The following is a 17,778-nucleotide window of genomic DNA, read 5'->3' as shown; positions in this document are numbered from 1 at the left end:
AAGTACTATACTACCAAATAGTTACATCTATTCTGTAGCAATTAAGTTATAAAATTCTGTCTATTATTAATTTTAATATTATAAAGTGTATCGTTTAACTCTTATCCATTATTTACAACTTAATTGTTAACTATGCCTAAAAAAACGAATTAACAACTTTGGTATTGTTTGGAAGGTAAACAGCTTAATTCCTTTATGTAAAGTCACCTTAACATGTTTTTGCATAATTCTGACTCACGTTGGTTGCTATCGGGCTTAAGCCATAAAAATCGAAGAAAAAAAGAAGATGACGAAGAGACTTTCACTTGTCATTTCAATGTCACTTTCCGGCCCACAAGCATAAACGCCAACGGCAACGGAAGTTCCCAAAATCCAAACAAATGTTGGAAGATATTTTTAAGTCTCCGCATCTTTCTTACTTTCCTATATGAAAATAAAATGTAAGTATCACAATTAAACACATACAAGTTTTTTTTTTTAATTCAGTTTCATAATTACCAATTTTTAGTGAATAATCCTGAAATTTATGAAAATACATACATTTTAAGGTTATGTCATAATGTTTTGATTGTTATATTTGATTTTGTTTTTGTTATTTTAGTGGACTACACCAACAAAGGTTATGTGTTTTGCACCAGATTGAAAGCATCATAGCGAAAAACTGACCTGTCATATCTTTAAATTTTCAAAAGAGCCCCTGGAAAAAGAAAAATGAATATCTCTGCCAAGGAATACTAAGGTATTTTTACTAAATCTTTCATTTTTTTTAATACCTAAATGAGGTAATCTATAAATTTTGTTCCTTGTAGGCAAATGGATAAAAAACCTTCAGTCCATGCATTGGTATGTAATTGTTGACAAAAATACAATGAATGGCCTCACTACTTTTCCACATACAAAGAGGTTAACCAAGGAGAAATTAAAGAAATTGTCAAAAACCTAGGTAAGTCTATACTTCCAACTTATCTTTATTTTTTTCAAAGCTTGATTTTTTTCAAGGTAAATACAGAATTGCTTAGTACAAACATATCTATACCCAGTACAAGTTCGTCCACTTCTTTGAAGCATGGTACTTCAAACAGAGACACTGTCAACAATTTGGTAGAAGGTGAGCCGGTGTCAAATTCCAGTAAGGGACATGATTTCAATTTTGCACCAACAGCAGAGCTAAAATTCATTTTGCCGCAAAAAACTGGAGGATGTAAAAGAAAAAAGTGCAAAAGTTAAAATTAAGTTTTTCATATGAGCTCATAAAAAATAATCATGACAAAGGTCAGTTGTCTACAGGTTTGACATGTAATAAATATTTTTGTAATCTTATTAAGTTAATTAGTTTTATACATTATTTAAATAATAATTGTATACTTCACATAGAATATGCAGAAATTATATGTACATATATAAATTTTTTTATTAAGATAAGGACAACATGTATTAAAGCATAACACATAATTTAGACACACACGTAATATCTTCATTAAAAATTATGATTGTATGTTATGTAGCATTAGAGCCTAAAAACATTAAGGAGAATAAAGGTCGTTATTGGCAAATGACAATATTATTTTCTCTATTTCCTACATTTTTGGTGAAGGGAATAGGCTCTGCCCTAAAAAGCCAGGTTAAACCAAGAGCAAAAAAGTTTATTTAAGTCTCATGAGTGTAAGTAAAGTAAACCTTTCTATTAAAAAGGCCATCCAAGATAAAAAAAAAAATATTATAAATATTTATGTTAATTCTTTAGCGACATCTAGGGTGGATATCCTGAATCAACTCATCAATTAATTCACTGTCGTACTGATGAAAGTTATGGCGTATTCACCAAAGTATGCAGATAATCGCTGAATTCAAAATAATTTTATTTGGGTTTTCAAATTATGCTTAAAATTCAAAACTTCTTTTTTTACCTTAAAGGCCATGGAAAACTTAGTAGAAAAGTTTATTAAGTAAATTTTCCACGATTTATGCGTGCCACAAGATAAAGGGAAAAGAGGGTCCCATTTATTAGGGTATTGGGATAAGACAACCAGGTTTTTATGTCGATTTTTTTTATTTTCCATTTTTATTTTAAAAAGCAATTGTAATAAAATATAAAAAGAATTAACAGGAAAAGAATCGGTAATAAAAGAAACTATTAACGAATTGAATCGAAGCTATAGAAGCCGAGATATTAGTAAAAATGTGGGAAAAACAAAAGAAAACTGGTTTTTTCCCACGGTACAATTTTTTTTTTTTAAATGATTATTGACAAATTTTAAAGTAAGCCCTAAACTAACAATTTCCAGTAAAAAAACTAAATAAAAAAATATTTTTTTTTTTGGTCGAAAATCGAAAGGGGTATACCCAAGAAAAATTTCGAAAAAATGATTTTTATTTTTTTCTAAAATAACTGTAACCCTGACAATTTTTTGTTTTAAACAAAAGTTCTCGGGAATATTTCGAGGTATCCGTATGTCAAAACGAATCGGTTCTAGCTACCATAGAATCGGAGAAAATTGAAAAAAACTATAAAACATAAATATCAAATTATCATGAGCCCTATGGCAAAATTTTAATTTTTTATTTTTCTATCCTGTAGTACTTCAGAGTACCTTTAAAAAATATTATTACCGATTTGACTCTAAAACAAACGGAAAACCTATTTCTTTGCATTTTTCGATTTTCGAACAAAATCCGGGTCAAAATGAGCACTTTTCCAAAATATGCTCCGAATTCAAAATTTCTTTTTTCTGCTTAAAGACGACTTAAAAAGTAGTAAAAAAGCCCTATGACAAATTTTTCCACGATTTATACCAGTGCCACAATATAAATAGAAAGATTAGGTCCCAAAAAAATTCATGTTTGGGGATAAGAAAACCGGGTTTTTTCGTGGATTTTTTTAATTTTTCAGTTTTTTTTTGAAAGCCAATACAAATAAAATATGAAAGGAATGGACAGAAGAACAAAAAGGAGTAAAAAAACCATCAATAAATTGAGTCGAAGCTATAGAAACCGAGATATTAATAAAAAGGTGGAAAAAACAAAAGAAAACTGGTTTTTCCCACCGTACCATTTTTTTTTTCTAAAATAATTATTGGCAAATTTCAAAGTAAGCCCTAAACTAACAATTTCTACTAAAAAAACCCAATAAAAAAATAATTTTTTTTTTGGTCGAAAATCGAAAGGGGTATACCCACGAAAAATTTCGAAAAAATGATTTTTATTTTTTTCTGAATTAACTGTAAGTCTGAGAACTTTTTGTTTTAAACAAAAGTTCTCAGGAATTTTACGAGGTATCCGCATATCAAAATAAATCGATTCTAGCTATTATAGAATCGGAGAAACTTGAAAAAAACTATAAAACATAAATATCGAATTATCAAGAGCCCTATGGAAAAATATCAATTTTTTATTTTTCTATCCTGCACTACTTCAGAGTACCTTTAAAAAAGGTTATTACCAACTTGACTCTAAAATGAACAGAAACCCTATTTCTTTGCAATTTTCGATTTTCGAACAAAATCCGGGGTCAAAATGACCATTTTTTCAAAATATGCTCTGAATTTAAAATTTCTTTTTTCTGGTTAAAGACCATTCAAAAACTAGTAAAAAAGCTTAATAGCAAAATTTTCCACGATTTAAAGGAGTGCCACAATATAAAGAGAAAGATTAGGTCCCATAAGAATTCATGTTTGGGGATAAGAAAACCGGGTTTTTTCGTGGATTTTTTTGATTTTTCAGTTTTATTTTTGAGAGCCAATAGTAATAAAGTATTTAAAGAATTGACAGGAGAAGAATAAGAAATAAAAGAAACCATAAACGAATTGAATCGAAGCTATAGAAGCCAAGATATAAGTAAAAATCTGGGAAAAATAAAAGAAAACTTCCTTTTTCCCAACGTACAATTTTTTTTTCCTAAAATGATTAATGGCAAATTTTAAAGTAAGCCCTAAACTAACAATTTCCAGTAAAAAAACCCATTAAAAAAATAATTTTTTTTTTGGTCGAAAATCGAAAGGGGGTATACCCACGAAAAATTTCGAAAAAATGATTTTTATTTTTTTCTGAATTAACTGTGAGTCTGAGAACTTTTTGTTTCAAACAAAAGTTCTCGGGAATATTACGAGATATCCGTATGTCAAAACGAATCGGTTCTAGCTATCATAGAATCGGAGAAAATTGAAAAAAACTGTAAAACATAAATATCGAATTATCAAGAGCCCTATGGCAAAATTTTAATTTTTTATTTTCCTGTCCTGTACTACTTTAGAGTACCTTTAAAAAAGATTATTACCGATTTGACTCTAAAATGAACGGAAAACCTATTTCTTTGCATTTTTCGATTTTCGAACAAAATCCGGGTCAAAATGACCATTTTTTCAAAACATGCTCCGAATTCAAAATTTCTTTTTTCTGGTTAAAGACCATTCAAAAACTAGTAAAAAAGCTTTATGACAAATTTTTCCACGATCCATACGAGTGCCACAATATAAATAGAAAGATTAGGTCCCATAAGAATTCATATTTGGGGATAAGAAAACCGGGTTTTTTCGTGGATTTTTTTGATTTTTCAGTTTTATTTTTGAAAGCAAATAGTAATAAAATATCAAAAGAATTGACAGGAGAAGAATAAGAAATAAAAGAAATCATAAACGAATTGAATCGAAGCTATAGAAACCGAGATATAAGTAAAAATGTGGGAAAAATAAAAGAAAACTTCCTTTTTCCCACCGTACAATTTTTTTTTCCTAAAATGATTATTGGCCGATTTTAAAGTAAGCCCTAAACTAACAATTTCCAGTAAAAAAACTCAATAAAAAAATAATTTTTTTTTGGGCGAAAATCGAAAGGGGTATACCCACGAAAAATTTCGAAAAAATGGTTTTTATTTTTTTATAAATAAACTATAACTCTGACAACTTTTTGTAATAAATAAAAGTTCTTGGGTATATTAAGAGGTATTCGCCTGTCAAAACGAATTGGTTCTAGCTATTATAGAATCGGAGAAAATTGAATAAAACTGTAAAACATAAATATCGAATTATCAAGAGCCCTATGGAAAAATATCAATTTTTTATTTTTCTATCCTGCACTACTTCAGAGTACCTTTAAAAAAGGTTATTACCAATTTGACTCTAAAATGAATAGAAACCCTATTTCTTTGCAATTTTCGATTTTCGAACAAAATCCGGGGTCAAAATGACCATTTTTTCAAAATATGCTCCGAATTCAAAATTTCTTTTTTCTGGTTAAAGACCATTCAAAAACTAGTAAAAAAGCTTTATGACAAATTATTCCACGATTCATACGAGTGCCACAATATAAATAGAAAGATTAGGTCCAATAAGAATTCATGTTTGGGGATAAGAAAACCGGTTTTTTTCGTGGATTTTTTTGATTTTTCAGTTTTATTTTTGAAAGCAAATAGTAATAAAATATCAAAAGAATTGACAGGAGAAGAATAAGAAATAAAAGAAATCATAAACGAATTGAATCGAAGCTATAGAAACCGAGATATAAGTAAAAATGTGGGAAAAATAAAAGAAAACTTCCTTTTTCCCACCGTACAATTTTTTTTTCCTAAAATGATTATTGGCAAATTTTCAAGTAGGCCCTAAACTAACAATTTCCAGTAAAAAAACTCAATAAAAAAAAAATTTTTTGTTCGAAAATCGAAAGGGGTATACCCACGAAAATTTTCGAAAAAATGATTTTTATTTTTTTCTGAATTAACTGTGAGTCTGAGAACTTTTTGTTTCAAACAAAAGTTCTCGGGAATATTACGAGGTATCCGTATGTCAAAACGAATCGGTTCTGGCTATCATAGAATTGGAGAAAATTGAAAAAAACTGTAAAACATAAATATCGAATTATCAAGGGCCCTATGAAAAAATATCAATTTTTTATTTTTCTATCCTGCACTACTTCAGAGTACCTTTAAAAAAGGTTATTACCAATTTGACTCTAAAATGAACAGAAACCCTATTTCTTTGCAATTTTCGATTTTCGAACAAAATCCGGGGTCAAAATGACAATTTTTTCAAAATATGCTCCGAATTCAAAATTTTTTTCTTCTGCTTAAAGACCATTCAATAACTAGTAAAAAAGCTTTATGACAAATTTTTCCACGATTCATACGAGTGTCACAATCTAAAGAGAAAGATCAGGTCCCATAAGAAGCAATGTATTAGGATAAGAAAAAGTGGTTTGTTTCTTGTTTTTTTTTTTAATTTTTATTTTAAAAGGCAATTATAATAAAATAAAAAAAATTTAAAGAAAAGAAAACGAATAAAAAATTTATCAACTTATTGAATTGAAGCTATAAAAGCCGTGATATCAGTAATATAGTAAAATAATACAAAAAATACACCTTTTTTTGACAACGCGTCAATGTCTTTTTTTTCTAAATTGATAAACTATTTATATAAATTTATTACCAATTTAGCAACCCCCACTAAAAGAACCCTAACTAAAATAAAACTATTATTACTATTATTTTTTTTCCAGATATTTATACCTTGTCTTAACCTTTATGCTGCTATTACTATTATTATAAATATTATCTTTCTTGTAAATGTCCTTAAACCTTAAAACACCCTTTATAATACGATTACTATAATTATAAATAATATTTTCCTTATGAAAGCACTAAAACCCTAAAATATGCTGACGATTAATATTACTATTATTATAAATATTATTTTCCTTATAAATGCCTTAAAACCTTAAAACCCCCGGTATATTCCGATTACTATTAAGACAAATAATATTTTCCTTATTTAAGCCCTCAACCTTAAAACCCCTCGTATAATTCTATTTCCATACTATTATTATCCTCATAAATGTTCCGTAATATCAATACCCTCTGTATATTTCAAATATATATTTCTTAATATTTATATTCATTTTATTTATCCTAGTAATTTATCAAGAAACCGCGTAAAATTGTCCCCATAATACTAATAATATTCATTAATAAAATAACTCATGACGTCACGAGACGAACACGACGCGTTTATAATTGTTGCCAGACATCCTCCATCCTTCTCTCAAACCGCTTTTCCTACTCTAACTCGTAGCGCAAACGGGCCGAATTTGCCGCCACAATACCCCGAAAACCCCGCGCTTACGTCATCTGACCATGTGCAACTCGATAGTGACGTCGTCCGTATGCCTTTACATTGGGTCAATTTGGTGCTGGACCGCCAACTATTTTGTACCATGCGTTGGCTCCCGTGGTGTCGACGGTATGACTGGTTGATTGGAACGGCTTATTTTTGGGGGTTTTTCTTAAATAACAGCTCGTTGCAGAAAAACGGTAACATTTGAAGAAAAACGGTTTTTAGTGGATTATAGCCAGATAGTGTCCGGTGATTTCAGAAAAAAAATGGTTTTCGTAGGTGTCATAGGTATGCCGGTATAAAGCGTCAAAGTTAAAAAAAGGTGTAGAGCAAAAACTACTCTACGTAGAAGGTTGCAGAGTACGTCGAAAAATAGGATTTAAAAAGTTCTTAAAACGCTGAAAGTTTGAAATTTCTAGGTGCCGCCAATAAAGAGTTATTAAGAAAAGTAGAAAAAAACGGTCAAAAAAAGGCTCAAAAAGGGGTTTATATTTGTTAACACAGCTCACCCTGTATAATACGTAGCGTCATGAGTAATACTTCTATTTAATCCTAAAGGATTAAGCTTTCAAACGGTGTTAACAAAAAAATTTAAAAAAATTTTTTAGAAGTAGAAAAAAATTTATTTCTCGAAAAATTCACTTTTTTTTTTTTCGAAAATAAAAAATTTAAGTTTGAGCTCGTTTATCTCGGAAGGAGTTTGTTTTGGAAAAAAATAGTTTAGATGAAAAAGAAAGCTACATTTACGTAGAAAAGGGCTGTTTTATTCGCATTATCGGGAACATTACCGTTTAGGCCCCACGGCCGTTTAAGTCCGCGAGGTACCGCGCAAAAAGTTCAAAATTCATTCACAGAAAAATCCGACTTCTAAAGGGTTTATCTTAAAAAGCGCCCTTTAGGAGCTGCTTTATATAAAGGCCTTTAACGTCAATGAGTTTCAGAAAAATCGGCCTGGTCAGTTTTCCACAACGACTTAATCAAATTTTTTTTGTCAAAAAACCGTTTTTTGCCACGCCCACCCCTTCGGGGTGGGCGTGGCGAAAAAATTTTTTCGCCGTTATATACTCTCATCCTTCCTACATATAACGGTAAAAACCGGAAAAAAAAATTCGCGATAGAACCAAAGTTATTAGCGTTTATGTGACGCAGGGTCCGAAAATCCCTCAATTTAGCTGGATGCGTTCTTACAATACGCGAAGCGTATTGTAACAAGTAGACGCTTCGCATCTACTTTAGTCCGTGGGGACCAGTAGAAATTTTAAAAATTTTTGTCAGTACTACAAAAAAAAAATCTCCAAAATTATCCAAGGAATGCCCTAAACACGCAGTGGGGAAGAGACCTGCCGTATCCTCATAAGGCTCTGAGTTCAAACCTTAGCCTCGGCATGGTGCTCTACCCAACTTTTTCTTTTTTTAGTACTTGGAAAACATTAACATCTATAATAAATCCAAAAATCTCATCCATTATTCTCTAAGAGACCAACATACAAAATTGACGAAACACAAAGTCACGGTCTCACAACATGTAATTAAACGGGCTACACGTGTTTCGCTCTAGTTAGAGCATCATCAGGCCTTTAGAAGCCATCCACACACTTATGCTGTAACTGATGATGCTCTAACTAGAGCGAAACACGTGTAGCCCGTTTAATTACATGTTGTGAGACCGTGACTTTGTGTTTTTCTTTGTTTTTCGTCAATCTATAGTAAATACAGAGAGAAAAGGAAAGGTCTTATTATATATTATAATCAAAAATAAATTTCATTGAAATATTACTAACTTATTTCTGGGTATCATGCTTCAGAGAACCATGATGTGTTACAATACGCTCCGCTCTTTAATTTTAGTTTAGTAGAAAATATTCTCAAAACCTACATATATCAAAATTATGTCAGGGTTCTAAAATGAATCGGTAATAAAATCGTAAACCAGATCAACATTGGAAATAATTTAAAAAATTTGCTTTGGTCCGATTGAAAAAAGTACTATACTACCAAATAGTTACATCTATTCTGTAGCAATAAAAGTTATAAAATTCTGTCTATTATTAATTTTAATATTATAAAGTGTATCGTTTAACTCTTAGCCATTATTTATAATTTAATTGTTAATTATGCCTAAAAAAACGAATTAACAATTTTGGTATTGTTTGGAAGGTAAACAGCTTAATTCCTTTATGTAAAGCCACCTTAACATGTTTTTGCATAATTCTGACTCACGTTGGTTGCTATCGGGCTTAAGCCATAAAAATCGAAGAAAAAAAGAAGAAGACGAAGAGACTTTCACTTGTCATTTCAATGTCACTTTCCGGCCCACAAGCATAAACGCCACCGGCAACGGAAGTTCCCAAAATCCAAACAAATGTTGGAAGATATTTTTAAGTCTCCGCATCTTTCTTACTTTCCTATATGAAAATAAAATGTAAGTATCACAATTACACACATACAAGTTTTTTTTTTTAATTCAGTTTCATAATTACCAATTTTTAGTGAATAATCCTGAAATTTATGAAAATACATACATTTTAAGGTTATGTCATAATGTTTTGATTGTTATATTTGATTTTGTTTTTGTTATTTTAGTGGACTACACCAACAAAGGTTATGTGTTTTGCACCAGATTGAAAGCATCATAGCGAAAAACGGACCTGTCATATCTTTAAATTTTCAAAAGAGCCCCTGGAAAAAGAAAAATGAATATCTTTGCCAAGGAATAGGTACTAAGGTATTTTTACTAAATCTTTCATTTTTTTTAATACCTAAATGAGCTAATTTATAAATTTTGTTCCTTGTAGGCAAATGGATAAAAAACCTTCAGTCCATGCATTGGTATGTAATTGTTGACAAAAATACAATGAATGGCCTCACTACTTTTCCACATGCAAAGAGGTTAACCAAGGAGAAATTAAAGAAATTGTCAAAAACCTAGGTAAGTATATACTTCCAACTTATTTTTATTTATTTCAAAGCTTGATTTTTTTCAAGGTAAATACAGAATTGCTTAGTACAAACATATCTATACCCAGTACAAGTTCGTCCACTTCTTTGAAGCATGGTACTTCAAACAGAAACACTGTCAACAATTTTGTAGAAGGTGAGCCGGTGTCAAATTCCAGTAAGGGACATGATTTCAATTTTGCACCAACAGCAGAGCTAAAATTCATTTTGCCGCAAAAAACTGGAGGATGTGAAAGAAAAAAGTGCAGAAGTTAAAATTAAGTTTTTCATATGAGCACATAAAAAATAATCATGACAAAGTTCAGTTGTATACAGGTTTGACATGTAATAAATATTTTTGTAATCTTATTAAGTTAATTAGTTTTATATATTATTTAAATAATAATTGAATACTTCACATAGAATATGCAGAAATTATATGTACATATATAAATTTTTTTATTAAGATAAGGACAACATGTATTAAAGCATAACACATAATATAAACACACACGTAATATCTTCATTAAAAATTATGATTGTATGTTATGTAGCATTAGAGCCTAAAAACATTAAGGAGAATAAAGGTCGTTATTGGCAAATGACAATATTATTTTCTCTATTTCCTACATTTTTGGTGAAGGGAATAGGCTCTGCCCTAAAAAGCCAGGTTAAACCAAGAGCAAAAAAGTTTAGGTCTCATGAGTGTAAGTAAAGTAAACCTTTCTATTAAAAAGGCCATCCAAGATAAAAAAAAATATACTAAAAATATTAATGTTAATTCTTTAGCGACATCTAGGGTGGATATGCTGAATCAACTCATCAATTAATTCACTGTCGTACTGATGAAAGTTATGGCGTATTCACCAAAGTATGCAGATAATCGCTGATTTCAAAATAATTTTATTTGCGTTTTCAAATTATGCTTAAAATTCAAAACTTCTTTTTTTACCTTAAAGGCCATGCAAAACTTAGTAGAAAAGTTTATTAAGTAAATTTTCCACGATTTATACGTGCCACAAGATAAAGGGAAAAGAGGGTCCCATTTATTAGGGTATTGGGATAAGACAACTAGGTTTTTATGTCGATTTTTTTTATTTTCCATTTTTATTTTGAAAAGCAATTGTAATAAAATATAAAAAGAATTAACAGGAAAAGAATCGGTAATAAAAGAAACTATTAACGAATTGAATCGAAGCTATAGAAGCCGAGATATTAGTAAAAATGTGGGAAAAACAAAAGAAAACTGGTTTTTTCCCACGGTACAATTTTTTTTTTTTTAAATGATTATTGACAAATTTTAAAATAAGCCCTAAACTAACAATTTCCAGTAAAAAAACTCAATAAAAAAAAAATTTTTTTTTTGGTCGAAAATCGAAAGGGGTATACCCACGAAAAATTTCGAAAAAATGATTTTTATTTTTTTCTGAATTAACTGTGAGTCTGAGAACTTTTTGTTTCAAACAAAAGTTCTCGGGAATATTACGAGATATCCGTATGTCAAAACGAATCGGTTCTAGCTATCATAGAATCGGAGAAAATTGAAAAAAACTGTAAAACATAAATATCGAATTATCAAGAGCCCTATGGCAAAATTTTAATTTTTTATTTTCCTATCCTGTACTACTTTAGAGTACCTTTAAAAAAGATTATTACCGATTTGACTCTAAAATGAACGGAAAACCTATTTCTTTGCATTTTTCGATTTTCGAACAAAATCCGGGTCAAAATGAGCATTTTTTCAAAATATGCTCTAAATTCAAAATTTCTTTTTTCTGCTTAAAGACGACTTAAAAAGTAGTAAAAAAGCTTTATGACAAATTTTTCCACGATTCATACGAGTGCCACAATATAAATAGAAAGATTAGGTCCCATAAGAATTGATGTTTGGGGATAAGAAAACCGGCTTTTTCCGTGGATTTTTGCCATTTTTCAGTTTTATTTTTGAAAGCCAATACTAATTAAATATGAAAGGAGTAGACAGATGAAGAAAAAGGAGTAAAAAAAACCATCAGTGAATTGAATCGAAGCTATAGAAACCGAGATATTAATAAAAAGGTAGAAAAAACAAAAGAAAACTCGTTTTTTCCCATGATACCATTTTTTTTTCCTAAAATAATTATTGGCAAATTTTAAAATAAGCCCTAAACTAATAATTTCCAGTAAAAAAACTCAATAAAAAAATAATTTTTTTTTTGGTCAAAAATCGAAAGGGGTATACCCACGAAAAATTTCGAAAAAATGATTTTTATTTTTTTCTAAATTAACTGTAACTCTGACAACTTTTTGTTTCAAATAAAAGTTCACAGGAATTTTATGAGGTATCCGCATGTCAAAATAAATCGGTTCTAGCTATTATATAATCGGAGAAAATTGAAAAAAACTGTAAAACATAAATATCGAAATATCAAGAGCCCTATGAAAAAATGTCAATTTTTTATTTTTCTATCCTACACTACTTCAGAGTACCTTTAAAAAATTTTATTACCAATTTGACTCTAAAATGAACAGAAACCCTATTTCTTTGCAATTTTCGATTTTCGAACCAAATCCGGGGTCAAAATGACAATTTTTTCAAAATATGCTCCGAATTCAAAAATTCTTTTTTCTAGTTAATGTCCATTCAAAAACTAGTGAAAAAGCTTTATGACAAAATTTTCCACGATTTATACGAGTGTCACAATATAAAGAGAAACATTAGGTCCCATAAGAATTCATGTTTGGGGATAAGAAAACCGGGTTTTTTCGTGGATTTTTTTGATTTTTCAGTTTTATTTTTGAAAGCCAATAGTAATAAAATATCAAAAGAATTGACAGGAGAAGAATAAGAAATAAAAGAAACCATAAACGAATTGAATCGAAGCTATAGAAGCCGAGATATAAGTAAAAATGTGGGAAAAATAAAAGAAAACTTCCTTTTTCCCACCGTACAATTTTTTTTTCCTAAAATGATTATTGGCAAATTTTCAAGTAGGCCCTAAACTAATAATTTCCAGTAAAAAAACTCAATAAAAAAAAAAAATTTTTTTGTTCGAAAATCGAAAGGGGTATACCCACGAAAATTTTCGAAAAAATTATTTTTATTTTTTTCTGAATTAACTGTGAGTCTGAGAACTTTTTGTTTCAAACAAAAGTTCTCGGGAATATTACGAGGTATCCGCATGTCAAAACGAATCGGTTCTAGCTATCATAGAATCGGAGAAAATTGAAAAAAACTGTAAAACATAAATATCGATTTATCAAGAGCCCTATGGAAAAATATCAATTTTTTATTTTTCTATCCTGCACTACTTCAGAGTACCTTTAAAAAAGGTTATTACCAATTTGACTCTAAAATGAACAGAAACCCTATTTCTTTGCAATTTTCGATTTTCGAACAAAATCCGGGGTCAAAATGACAATTTTTTCAAAATATGCTCCGAATTCAAAATTTCTTTCTTCTGCTTAAAGACCATTCAATAACTAGTAAAAAAGCTTTATGACAAATTTTTCCACGATTCATACGAGTGTCACAATCTAAAGAGAAAGATCAGGTCCCATAAGAAGCAATGTATTAGGATAAGAAAAAGTGGTTTGTTTCTTGTTTTTTTTTTTTAATGTTTATTTTAAAAGGCAATTATAATAAAATAAAAAAAAATTAAAGAAAAGAAAACGAATAAAAAATTTATCAACTTATTGAATTGAAGCTATAAAAGCCGTGATATCAGTAATATAGTAAAATAATACAAAAAATACACCTTTTTTTGACACCGCATCAATGTCTTTTTTTTCTAAATTGATAAACTATTTATATAAATTTATTACCAATTTAGCAACCCCCACTAAAAGAACCCTAACTAAAATAAAACTATTATTACTATTATTTTTTTTCCAGATATTTATACCTTGTCTTAACCTTTATGCTGCTATTACTATTATTATAAATATTATCTTTCTTGTAAATGTCCTTAAATCTTAAAACACCCTTTATAATACGATTACTATAATTATAAATAATATTTTCCTTATGAAAGCACTAAAACCCTAAAATATGCTGACGATTAATATTACTTTTATTATATATAATATTCTCCTTATTAATGCACTTCAACTTTAAAACACCCTGTAGATTAATATTACTATAATTATAAATATTATTTTCCTTATAAATGCCTTAAAACCTTAAAACCGCCGGTATAATTCTATTTCCATACTATTATTATCCTCATAAATGTTCCGTAATATCAATACCCTCTGTATATTTCAAATATATATTTATTAATATTTATATTCATTTTATTTATCCCAGTAATTTATCAAGAAACCGCGTAAAATTGTCCCCATAATACTAATAATATTCATTAATAAAATAACTCATGACGTCACGAGACGAACACGACGCGTTTATAATTGTTGCCAGACATCCTCCATCCTTCTCTCAAACCGCTTTTCCTACTCTAACTCGTAGCGCAAACGGGGCCGAATTTGCCGCCACAATACCCCGAAAACCCCGCGCTTACGTCATCTGGCCATGTGCGACTCGATAATGACGTCGTCCGTATGCCTTTACATTGGGTCAATTTGGTGCTGGACCGCCACCGTTATTGTACCATGAGCTGGCTCCCTGTGTCTCGAGGGTATGACTGGTTGATTGGAACGGCTTATTTTTGGGGGTTTTTCTTAAATAACAGCGGGCCCCCGGAAAATGGTAACATTTGAAGAAAAACGGTTTTTAGTGGATTATAGCCAGATAGTGTCCGGTGGTTTCAGAAAAAAAATGGTTGTCGTAGGTGTCATAGGTATGCCGGTATTAAGCGTCAAAGTTAAAAAAGGGTGTAGAGCAAAAACTACTCTACGTAGAAGGTTGTAGAGTATGTCGAAAAATAGGATTTAAATAGTTCTTAAAACGCTGAAAGTTTGAAGTTTCTAGGTGCCGCCAATAAAGAGTTATTAAGAAAAATAGAAAAAATCGGTCAAAAAAAGGCTCAAAAAGGGGTTTATATTTGTTAACACAGCTCACCCTGTATAATACGTAGCACCATGAATAATACCTCTATTTAATCCTAAAGGATTAAGCTTTCAAACGGTGTTAACAAAAAAAATTAAAAAAATTTTTTAGAAGTAGAAAAAAATTTATTTCTCGAAAAATTCACTTTTTTTTTTTCGAAAAAAAAAATTTTAAGTTTGAGCTCGTTTATCTCGGAAGGAGTTTCTTTTGGAAAAAAATAGTTTTAATAAAAAAGAAAGCTACATTTACGTAGAAAAGGTCTGTTTTGTTCGCATTACCGGGAACTTTACCGTTTAGGCCCCACAGCCGTTTAAGTCCGCGAGGTACCGCGCAAAAAGTTCAAAATTCATTCACAGAAAAATCCGACTTCTAAAGGGTTTATCTTAAAAAGCGTCCTTTAGGAGCTGCTTTATATAAAGGCCTTTAACGTCAATGAGTTTCAGAAAAATCGGCCCGGTCAGTTTTCCACAACGACTTAATCAAATTTTTTTCGTCAAAAAACCGTTTTTTTGCCACGCCCACCCCTTCGGGGTGGGCGTGGCGAAAAATTTTTTACACCGTTATATACTCTCATCCTTCCTACATATAACGGTAAAAACCCGAAAGAAAAATTCGCCATAGAAAAAAAGTTATTAGCGTTTTTGTGTCGAAAGTCGGAACCTCCGCCAATTTTTGTCGGTGCGTTCTTACAATACGCGAAGCGTATTGTAACAAGTAGACGCTTCGCGTCTACTTTGGTCCGTGGGGACCAGTAGAAATTTTTTAAATTTTTGTCAGTACTACAAAAAAAAATCTCCACAATTATCCAAGGAGTGCCCTAAACACGCAGTGGGGAAGAGACCTGCCGTATCCTCATAAGGCTCTGAGTTCAAATCTTAGCCTCGGCATGGTGCTCTACCCAACTTTTTCTTTTTTTAGTACTTGGAAAACATTAACATCTATAATAAATCCAAAAATCTCATCCATTATTCTCTAAGAGACCAACATACAAAATTGACGAAAAACAAAGAAAAACACAAAGTCACGGTCTCACAACATGTAATTAAACGGGCTACACGTGTTTCGCTCTAGTTAGAGCATCATCAGGCCTTTAGAAGCCATCCACACACTTATGCTGTAACTGATGATGCTCTAACTAGAGCGAAACACGTGTAGCCCGTTTAATTACATGTTGTGAGACCGTGACTTTGTGTTTTTCTTTGTTTTTCGTCAATCTATAGTAAATACAGAGAGAAAAGGAAAGGTCTTATTATATATTATAATCAGAAATAAATTTCATTGAAATATTACTTACTTATTTCTGGGTATCATGCTTCAGAGAACCATGATGTGTTACAATACGCTCCGCTCTTTAATTTTAGTTTAGTAGAAAATATTCTCAAAACCTGCATATATCAAAATTATGTCAAGGTTCTAAAATGAATCGGTAATAAAATCGTAAACCAGATCAACATTGGAAATAATTTAAAAAATTTGCTTTGGTCCGATTGAAAAAAGTACTATACTAGCAAATAGTTACATCTATTCTGTAGCAATAAAAGTTATAAAATTCTGTCTATTATTAATTTTAATCTTATAAAGTGTATCGTTTAACTCTTAGCCATTATTTACAATTTAATTGTTAATTATGCCTAAAAAAACGAATTAACAACTTTGGTATTGTTTGGAAGGTAAACAGCTTAATTCCTTTATGTAAAGCCACCTTAACATGTTTTTGCATAATTCTGACTCACGTTGGTTGCTATCGGGCTTAAGCCATAAAAATCGAAGAAAAAAAGAAGAAGACGAAGAGACTTTCACTTGTCATTTCAATGTCACTTTCCGGCCCACAAGCATAAACGCCACCGGCAACGGAAGTTCCCAAAATCCAAACAAATGTTGGAAGATATTTTTAAGTCTCCACATCTTTCTTACTTTCCTATATGAAAATAAAATGTAAGTATCACAATTACACACATACAAGTTTTTTTTTTTAATTCAGTTTCATAATTACCAATTTTTAGTGAATAATCCTGAAATTTATGAAAATACATACATTTTAAGGTTATGTCATAATGTTTTGATTGTTATATTTGATTTTGTTTTTGTTATTTTAGTGGACTACACCAACAAAGGTTATGTGTTTTGCACCAGATTGAAAGCATCATAGCGAAAAACGGACCTGTCATATCTTTAAATTTTCAAAAGAGCCCCTGGAAAAAGAAAAATGAATATCTTTGCCAAGGAATACTAAGGTATTTTTACTAAATCTTTCATTTTTTTTAATACCTAAATGAGGTAATCTATAAATTTTGTTCCTTGTAGGCAAATGGATAAAAAACCTTCAGTCCATGCATTGGTATGTAATTGTTGACAAAAATACAATGAATGGCCTCACTACTTTTCCACATGCAAAGAGGTTAACCAAGGAGAAATTAAAGAAATTGTCAAAAACCTAGGTAAGTCTATACTTCCAACTTATCTTTATTTTTTTCAAAGCTTGATTTTTTTCAAGGTAAATACAGAATTGCTTAGTACAAACATATCTATACCGATTTCAAGTTCGTCCACTTCTTTGGAGCATGGTACTTCAAACAGAGACACTGTCAACAATTTTGTAGAAGGTGAGCCGGTGTCAAATTCCAGTAAGGGACATGATTTCAATTTTGCACCAACAGCAGAGCTAAAATTCATTTTGCCGCAAAAAACTGGAGGATGTGAAAGAAAAAAGTACAGAAGTTAAAATTAAGTTTTTCATATGAGCACATAAAAAAT

The 17,778-nt window shown here is 30.4% G+C and overlaps 2 long non-coding RNA genes across 6 annotated transcripts in view; both read left to right on the top strand.

Annotated features, from left to right (window-relative positions):
* Positions 1-138: 138 nt before the first annotated feature.
* Positions 139-17,778, top strand: part of LOC126743783 (uncharacterized) — a 32,727-nt gene continuing 15,087 nt past the window's right edge. For 2 of the 5 annotated variants that reach the window (XR_007662992.1, XR_007662991.1), the window contains exons 1-4: positions 139-175; positions 9,258-9,825; positions 9,896-10,029; positions 10,086-10,373. This is a non-coding gene — a long non-coding RNA (uncharacterized LOC126743783). Of the gene's footprint in view, positions 176-9,257; positions 9,826-9,895; positions 10,030-10,085; positions 10,640-17,778 lie in introns of those variants that run through there. The other 3 variants (XR_007662994.1, XR_007662996.1, XR_007662989.1) reach the window with 3 other exon arrangements.
* LOC126743811 (uncharacterized) lies at positions 16,287-17,757 on the top strand. Its single transcript, XR_007662999.1, has 3 exons — positions 16,287-17,258; positions 17,329-17,462; positions 17,519-17,757. It is a non-coding gene; the product is annotated as an uncharacterized LOC126743811 (long non-coding RNA).

This window comes from Anthonomus grandis, chromosome 1 (assembly GCF_022605725.1).
Source record: "Anthonomus grandis grandis chromosome 1, icAntGran1.3, whole genome shotgun sequence".
Lineage (NCBI taxonomy): Eukaryota > Metazoa > Arthropoda > Insecta > Coleoptera > Curculionidae > Anthonomus > Anthonomus grandis.
Note: the sequence above shows the minus strand (reverse complement) of the source record. Positions and strands in the feature narration are given on the sequence as shown.